Here is a 9,261-nt window from a genome sequence, read left to right on the forward strand (position 1 = left end):
TCCTTTTTATGGATGAGTAGCATTCATATATATATATATATATATATATATATATATATATATATATACACACACACACCACAGTTTATCCAGTCATTTATTGATGGGCATTTGGGTTGGTTCCACGATTTTGCAATTGCAAATTGTGCTGCTATAAACAGTTTGTCTTTTTGGTATAATGACTTCTTTTCCTCTGGGTAGATACCCAGTAGTGGGATTGCTGGATCAAATGGTAGTTCTACTTTTAGTTCCTTAATCTCCATGCTGTTTTCCATAGTGGTTGTACTAGTTTACATTCCCACCAGCAGTACGGAAATGCTCCCTTTCACCACATCCATGCCAACATCTATTATTATTTTTATTTTTTGATTATGGCTCTTCCTTCAGGAGTAAGGTGATATCACATTGTGGTTTTGATTTGCATTTCCCTGATCATTAGTGATGTTGAACATTTTTTCACGTTTGTTGGCCATTTGTGTATCTTCTTTTGAGAATTGCCTATTCATGTCCTTAGCCCACTTTTTGATGGAATTGTTTGTTTTTCTCCTTGCTAATTTCTAGCGTTCTTTGTAGATTCTGCATATTAGTCCTTCATCAGATGTAAAGATTGTGAAGATTTTCTCCCACTCTGTGGGTTGTCTGTTTACTCTGCTGATTGTTCCTTTTGCTGTGCAAAAACTCTTTAGTTTAACTAAGTCCCACCTATTTATCTTTGTTTTTATTGCATTTGCTTTTGGGTTCTTGGTCTTGAAATCCTTGCCTAAGCCAATGTCTAGATGAGTTTTTCCAATGTTATCTTCTAGAATTTTTATAGTTTCAGATATTAGATTTAAGTCCTTGATCCATCTTGAGTTGGTTTTTGTACAAGGTGAGAGATGAGGATACCGTTTCATTTTCCTACTTGTGACTAGCCAATTATCCCAGCACCATTTGTTGAAGAGGGTGCCTCTTCCCCACTTTATATTTTTGTTTGCTTTGTTGATGATCAGTTTGCTGTAAGTATTTGAGTTTATTTCTAGGTTCTCTATTCTGTTCCATTGGTCTATGTGCCTATTTTTATACCAGTACCAGGCTGTTTAGGTCACTATGGCCTTGTAGTATAGTTTGAAATCAGATAATGTGATGCCTCAAGATTTGTTCTTTTTGCTTAGTCTGGCTTTGGCTATGTAGGCTCTTTTTCAGTTTCATATGAATTTTAGTATTAGGTTTTTTTTTTCAGTTCTGTGAAGAATGATGGTGGTATTTTGATGGGAATTGCATGAATTTGTAGATTGCTTTTTGTGATATGGTCATTTTCCACAATATTGATTCCACCCATCTATGAGCATGGGATGTGTTTCCGTTTGTTTGTGTGATTATTTTTTCAGCAGTGTTTTGTAGTTTTCTTTGTAGAGATTTTTCACTTCCTTGGTTGGGTATATTCCTAAATATTTTATGTTTTTGTAACTATTTTAGAAGAGGTTGAGTTCTTGACTTGATTCTCAGCTTGGTCACTGTTGGCGTATAGCAGAGTTACTGATTTGTGTATGTAAATTTTGTATCCTGAAACTTTGCTGAATTAATCAGTTCTAGAAGATTTTTGGAGGAATCTTTAGGGTTTTCTAGGTATACGATCATATCATCAACAAACAGTGACAGTTTGACTTCCTCTTACCAGATATAAATGCCCTTTCTTTCTCTTGTGTGATTGCTCTGGCAAGGACTTCCAGTACTGTGTTGAATAGAAGTGGTGAGAGTGGGCATCCTTGTCTTGTTCTCAGAGGGAGTGCTTTCAACTTTTTTCCCTATTCAGTATTATGTTGGCTGTAGGTTTGTCATAGACAGCTTTTATTACATTAAGGAATGTCCCTCATGTGCGGATTTTGCTCAGGGTTTTAATGACAAAGCGATGTTGGATTTTGTCAAATGCTTTTCCTGCATTTATTAAAATGATCATATGATTTTTGTTTTTAATTCTGTGTATGTGGTATATCACATTTAGTGACAACCATCCCTGCATCCCTGGCATGAAATCCACTTGATTATGGTGAATTATCTTTTTAATATGCTGTTGGATTCAGTTAGCTGGCATTTTGTTAAGAATTTTTGCATCTATGTTCATCAGGAATATAGGTCTGTAGTTTTGTTTTGTTGTTGTTATGTCCTTTCCTGGTTTTGGCATTAGGGTGATACTGGCTTTATAGAATGATTTAGGGAGAATTCCCTCTTTATCTTGTGAAATAGTGTCAATAGGATTGGTATGAATTCTTCTTTAAATGTCTGGTAGAGTTCAGCTGTGAATCCATCTGGTCCTGAACTTTTTTTGGTCAGTAATTTTTAAAGTTACCATTTCAATCTCACTGCTTGTTATTTTTCTGTTCAGGGTAGCTAATTCTTCCTGATTCAAGCTAGGATGGTTGTATCTTTCCAGGAATTTGTCCATCTCCTCTAGGTCTTCTAGGTTATGCACATAAAGGTGTTCATCATAGCCTTGAATGATCTTTTGTATTTCTGTGGTGTCAGTTGTAATATCTTTCATTTCATTTCTAATTGAGCTTATTTGGATTTTCTCTCTTCTTGGTTATTCTTGATAATGGTATATTATTTTTATGTATCTTTTCAAAGAACCAGCTTTTTGTCTCATTTATCTTTTGTACTTTTGTTGTTGTTTCAATTTCATTCAGTTCTGTTCTGACCTTGGTAATTTCCTTTGTTTCTGCTGGGTTTTGGCTCGCTTTGTTCTTGTTTCCCTCGTTCCTTGAGGTGTGACCTTAGATTATTTGTGCTCTTTCAGACTTTTTGATGTAGGCATTTAGGGCTATGAACTTTCCTCTTAGCACTACCTTTGCTGTATCCCAGAAGTTTTGATAGGTTGTGTCACTATTATAGTTCAGTTCAAAGAATTTTTAAATTTCCATCCTGATTTTATTGTTGATCCACTGATTTTTCAGGAGCAGGTTATTTCATTTTCATGTATTTGCATGGTTTTGAAGGTTCCTTTTAGAGTTGATTTCCAGTTTTATTCCACTGTGGTTTAAGAGAGTACTTTATATAATTTCAATTTTCTTAAATTTATTGAGACTTGTTTTGTGGCCTATCATATGGTCTATCTTGGAGAAAATTCCATGTACTGATAAACAGAATGTATATTCTGTGCTTGTTGGGTAGAATGTTCTGTAAATATCTGTTAAGTCCATTTGTTTTAAAAAATGGATATGTTTTAAATCAATTTTTTTGTTGATTTTCTCTCTTGATGACCTGTGTAGTGCTGTTAGTGGAAAATTGAAGTCCCTCACTATTATTGTGTTGCTGTCTATCTCATTTATTAGGTCTAGTAGTAACTGCTTTATAAATTTGGGAGCTCCAGTGTGGGGTGCATATATATTTAGGATTGTGATATTTTCCTGTTGGACAAGGCCTTTTATCATTATATAATGCCCCTCTTTATCTTTTTTAATTGTTGTTGCTTTAAAGTTTGTTTTGTCTAAGAATAGCAACTCCTGCTCACTTTAAGTGTCTATTTGCATAGAACGTCTATTTCCACTCCTTTACCTTAAGTTTATGTGAGTCCTTATGTGTTAGGTGAGTCTCTTGAAGGGAGCAGATACTTAGTAGGTGAATTCTTATCCATTCTGCCATTCTATATATATTTTAACTGGAGCATTTAGGCCATTTCCATTTAACATTAGTATTGAGATGTGTAGTATTCCATTCATCATGCTATTTGTTGCCTGTATACCTTGTTTTTTTTAAATTCTATTTTTGTTTTATAGGTCCTGTGAAATGTATTCTTTAAATAGGGTCTGTTTTTATGTGTTTCCAGGATTGTTTCAAGATTTAGAGCTCCTTTTAGCAGTTCTTGTAGTGCTGGCTTGGTATTGGTGAATTCTCTCAGCATTTGTCTGAAAAAGGCTGTATCTTTCCTTTATTCACGAAGCTTAGTTTCGCTGGATACAAACTGTCAGCCAATTTCACTTGGCCGATAATTGTTTTGTTTAAGGAGATTGAAGACAGAGTTCCAATCCCTTCCAGCCTGCAGGGTTTCTGCTGAGAAATCTGCTGTTAATCTGATAGGTTTTCCTTTACATGTTACCTGATGATTTTGTCTCACAGCTCTTAAGATTCTTTTCTTCATCTTGACTTTAGATAACCTGATAATAATATGCCTAGGTGATGATCTTTTTGTGATGAATTTCCCAGGTGTTCTTTGAACATCTTATATTTGGATGTCTAGGTCTCTAGCAAGGTCAGGGAAGTTTTCCTCAATTATTTCCCCAAATATGTTTTCCAAAGTTTTAGATTTCTTTTCTTCCTCAGAAATGCCACTTATTCTTAAGTTTTGTCACTTAACATAATCTCAAACTTCTTGGAGCCTTTGGTCATTTCTTCTTAATCTTTTTTCTTTGTCTTTGTTGAATTGGGTTCACTTGAAAACTTTGTCTTTGAGCTCTGAAGTTCTTTCTTCTGCTTCTTCGATTCTATTGCTGAGACTTTCCAGAATATTTTGCACTTCTCTCCTTGCTCTCTTTTATTTCCTAAAGAGTTGATAGTTTTTTATTTATGCTATTCATTTCACTGAAGATTTCTACCCTCGTTTCTTATATCCTTTTTTTTTTTTTTTCTAATTTCCTTAAATTGGACTTCACTTTTCTCTGGTGCCTCCTTGATTAGCTTAATAACTGACCTTCTGAATTATTTTTTTCGGGTAAATCAGGGATTTCTTCTTGGTTTGGTAGTGAACTAGTGTGATTTTTTGAGGGTGTTAAAAAACCTTGTTTTGTCATGTTACCAGAATTGTTTTTCTGGTTCCTCTTCATTTGGACAGTCTACATCAGAGGGAAGATCTAGGGCTCAAGGCTGCTGTTCAGATTCCTTTGTCCCATGGGGTGCTCCCTTGATGTAGTACCCTCCCCCTTTTCCTAGGGATGTGGCTTTCTGAGAGCTGAGCTATAGTGATTATCTCTCTTCTGGATCTAGCCACTCAGCAGGTCTACCAGACTTTAGGCTGGTGCTGGGGGTTGTCTGCACAGAGTCCATCTGCAGGTCTCTTAGCCATGGATACCAACACCTGCTCTGGTAGAGATGGCAGGGTTGGGGGGTGAAATGGACTCTGTGAGGATCCTTAGTTTTGGTTGTTTAATGCACCGTTTTTGTGCTGGTTTTTGAGAGAGTATCAGCTGTGGTAGTATAGGGAGGATCAGGCTGTGAGTAGGGCCCTAGAATTCCCAAGAGTATATGCCCTTTGTCTTCAGCTACCAGAGTAGGTAGGAAGGATCATCATGGGGCTATGTGTGTCTGAGCTCAGACTCTCCTTGAGCAGGGTTTGCTGTGGCTGCGTGGGAGATGGAGGTATGGTTCCCAGGTCAATGGAGCTGTTCCCAGGAGGGTTATGGCTGACTCTGCTGTGCCATGCAGGTTGTCAGGGAAGTGGGGGAAAGCTGGAAGTTATAGGCCTCACCCAGATTTCATGCAACCAAAAAGACTGGTCTCACTCCCACCATGGCTTCCCAAACAGCACCAAGTTTGTTTACAGGCAGTGGGTGAGAAGGGCTGAGAACTTGCCCCAGGCTACCAGCTTCCCACCTGTGAGAACAAGTAGGGCTTTCACACCTCCCAGCCTGTGGAGTCTGCACACCAGATTCACGCCCTCCCTTGAGTTCTGGCCAGAAGACTTCCTGTTCAGTTGAAATTGTTAACAAGTTCAGCTGGAGGTTTCCTTCTCCCTGTGGTCTCTTCCTAGTACCTCTGTCAGCCTTCCCCGAGAACACCTGTGAGAAAAGTCTGAAATAGCTTTCCAAGGGTAACCCACAGGGCTTTTCCTGCTGCTTCCTCTACCTGTATTTTGCTTGGCTTTCTAAATTGACTCAGCTCCAGGTAAGGTCAGATCCTTCTTCTGTGATCTAGACCTTCAGGTGCCCCAGTGAGGGTATGTGTTTGGTGGTGGACAATTCCCCTTTCCCACTTTCACACCTTGGGCACTCACAAGTGCCCTTGGACTGTCTCTTGGGTCCTGCAGGAGCAACCTGCTTCCTTCAGAGGGTCTGTGGTTCTCTCGGCTTTCCCGGTTTATTACTGGAGAAGTTCTGGAGCAAAAGTTCAAGATGTGAGTCTCCACACACTGCTCTGTCCAAGTGGGAGATGCAATCTAGTCTTGTCTTCTGTCTGCCACTTCTCCCCGCTATTTTTTCTTTTAGGCTGTGTTCTTTATTGGTCACCCTCACCACAAGAATGCGAGGGAGGCAGTCATCCCTACTTTATAGATGGGAAACTGAGGCTCTATGAGGTTAAGTAACTTGCTCATTAAGCGGTGGGATGGGGCCATACTCAGAACTTGGATCCCATCCCCCAGTCCAAGCCTTCACCACCACACCAAACCATTCCAGTATTGTGCTGATACTTCAAATAAAATATAATCTGTGTATGGATAAACAGATTGGAAGGGGCTGGGCCCGGTGGCAAATGCCTGTAATCCCAGCACTTTGGGAGGCCAACTCAGGTGAGTCACTCGAGGAGTTCGTGACCAGCCTGGCCAACATGGTGAAATCCCATCTATACTGAAAATACAAGAATTAGCCAGATGTGGTGGCAAGCACCTGTAATCCCAGCTACTTGGGAGGCTGAGGTAGGAGAATCCCTTGAATCTGGAGGGCAGAGAAGGTTGCAGTGAACTGAGATTGTGCCACTGCACTCCAACCTGGGTGACAAAAAAAAAATTGGAAGGAAATTCCACAAACAGAAAAAAATCTTTCCTCTTGCTACTTTGAGAAACATGTGAAGTGGAATCATTGGCTTACAATCATCCATTCTCCCAAGTGTCTGGAACCAGCTTAGAATTAAATGAGTATTTATTTATGAGAGAATCTCTTGATGATGAAATTAAGGTGACTTTAAATTCTTTTTTGTAGATTTTTGTATTCTCCAAATTTCTTATAAAGAGCATGCATCTTATTTATAGTTAAAAACAATAAAACAATATTGTTGAAAAGTAGAATTATTGAATAGTACAAGTAAAGCTTATCCAAACATGGAAAGTCACTGAGGTTTGCACAGTGGTTCCAATCAAGGCATTTGTAAAACATAAAGTCTCAGGAGGCTGAACCCGATTCTCTAAATGGGGTGGAAGTGTGGGTGCCCATGGGTCTGTATTTGCCACTCCTGCTTGAGTGAAACTTTCATATGATGCGGTAATATTCATGCTTGAGATTCTGTGACTGATGATTTTGCATCTTGAAATGATGGGCCAAACTAATGGCCACAGTTGATTATGTCCATGCCCTCTCTGTGTTTTCGTGGGCATGCAAGAATCATTTTACAAACCCTCCAACCACAAGCCCCAACCTATGTACTTTACTTCGTGCCCAGTAGGGACGTCCCACCTAACCACTCCCCACACTGCAGTACTAAAGGCTCTGGCCACATGTTCCCCTCACTCCCATGTCTCTGGACCAGCCCCGGTGTTTATCCATGTGGCCCTGTGTTGTGGGGCAGGCCCCCTCCTCTTGGGTGATCAAAGTAATAAACTCTTCTCTCAAAGGCAGGTGTCTCTGTCTGTCACCTTACCATACCCAATGGAAACAAAACAAAATATGAGGCACAGTTAAAAACAAATGCAAATGATTGGCATTTCAAAAAACAGAGAGCTGGGACCTCAGCAAGCTGACAGAAAAAGTCCCATGGCTGTTCTTGTATCTGCTTGCCAATGCAAGTCTGAGTGGGCACCAGGATGCCACCTAAGCTTGCTTTCATTGTAAGTCCCACCAGAAGCAAAGCTGTCGGGAGGATGCTGACAACCCTTACCCACTGCTGACCACTTGGGGCTCCCTGCAGTTTCTAGAAAGAACTAGTTGTGAGTAACAAGTGTTGTTAGTCACTTCTTCACACCTACTATCTCCTTTGTGTGCTATAGGGCATCTTGCCTAGTCTGCAGGAGCCTGGGGCAGTGTCTGAGCAGGTAAGCTCCTTCCCAGGAAGGATGTCTGGCCTCTCCTCTATGATCTTTAGAGCCCAAGGGAAGAGTACTGTGTATAAAACAGTGCTCGCTCCAGGCAGTGTTGTGGGGGCCCTTCATAACTGGCCATTGGTCCTTGTTCTAACTTGGCACAGGAAGGCGCTGTGGTCTAGGTTAGCTGTTTTTGCTCTTTGAGTCTCAGCTATTCTGTGTGTGTTTGTTTGTTGTTGTTTTGAGACAGGTCCTTGCTCTGTTGCCTGGGCTGGAGTGCAGTGGAAGCTTGTTCTGTTTGTGAAATAAAGTGTGAGCATGAGGACTAGCGGGTTGGGTTCTCCTGGGGTTTCTGCCAGTTCTCCAGCATAACTCCTTTCTGTTTTATTTCTTTCCTTGTAAAAGAGCATGAGAAAGCCAACACGAGGCCTCTGACACATCCGAGGTGGGTGGGGCACCGGGGACCCCATACAAGGAGTCTTTGGATCTGACGGGAGCAAGGGCTCTGTTGAGACTGCCAGAGGTGCCCTTGGTAATGAGGGTGATGCAGAGGTGCCAGCACAGCCCATCAGGGAGCGAGGGAGAAAGGGATGGTGATTCTGACTCAGAGGACACAAGCTGTCTTTGCCATGCTGCCACCATGGCCCATTGCTCTTGTGCTGCTCTCAGGACTCAGAGTGTGGGAGTGGGACCATTGCCATTACAAACCAGCAGGGAAGGGGCTGGGCACCCACAAGGCTGCATGTGCATACGCGACATTGTCAGAGCCAGGAAGGCAGCCAGCCTCGAGGCGATGGCAAACTATTCCACGGCGCCCAGGGAGACCCTCACAGCCCATGCATTAGCCCTCATCAGCTGGGGTCCTGGCACTCCCCATAAACCCAGACTCTCCTTGGCCAAGAATGGTCTCCACCAGCCGAACTCCTTGAGCCTCTGTGTCCTCATTTCTTCCATCTGTCACACATGATGCTCCAGCCACAAGGTCCCTGCTCTGTCCCTCCAGCATGCTGCCCATCCCTCATTCCCGACTCACAGCCTTTGTGATCCCCTCCCCGCTTGCCCTCCCTCACACTCAGTCATCCTATTCAATGGCTTCATGGCACTTAACATAAACTGTCACAATCATGTGTATAGGTTTGGTTTTATTGTTGTTGCAGGGGGTTCTGTCTCCCCCATTTAGGCCTAATAGGCCAGGAATTTTCTCTGTCTGATTCACTCCTAACATATATTAAGTGCTCAATGAGTTTTTGCTGAGTAAATGAAGGAAAAACATCATGCAGCCTCTGAGATGTCATGGGACCACAACCCCGCCACCGAGAGTTCACCAGTAATCACTTTCCGAT

This window comes from Aotus nancymaae, unplaced genomic scaffold, assembly GCF_030222135.1.
Source record: "Aotus nancymaae isolate 86718 unplaced genomic scaffold, 86718_ANA_hifiasm-v0.15.2.pri h1tg000011l, whole genome shotgun sequence".
Classification (NCBI taxonomy): Eukaryota; Metazoa; Chordata; class Mammalia; order Primates; family Aotidae; genus Aotus; species Aotus nancymaae.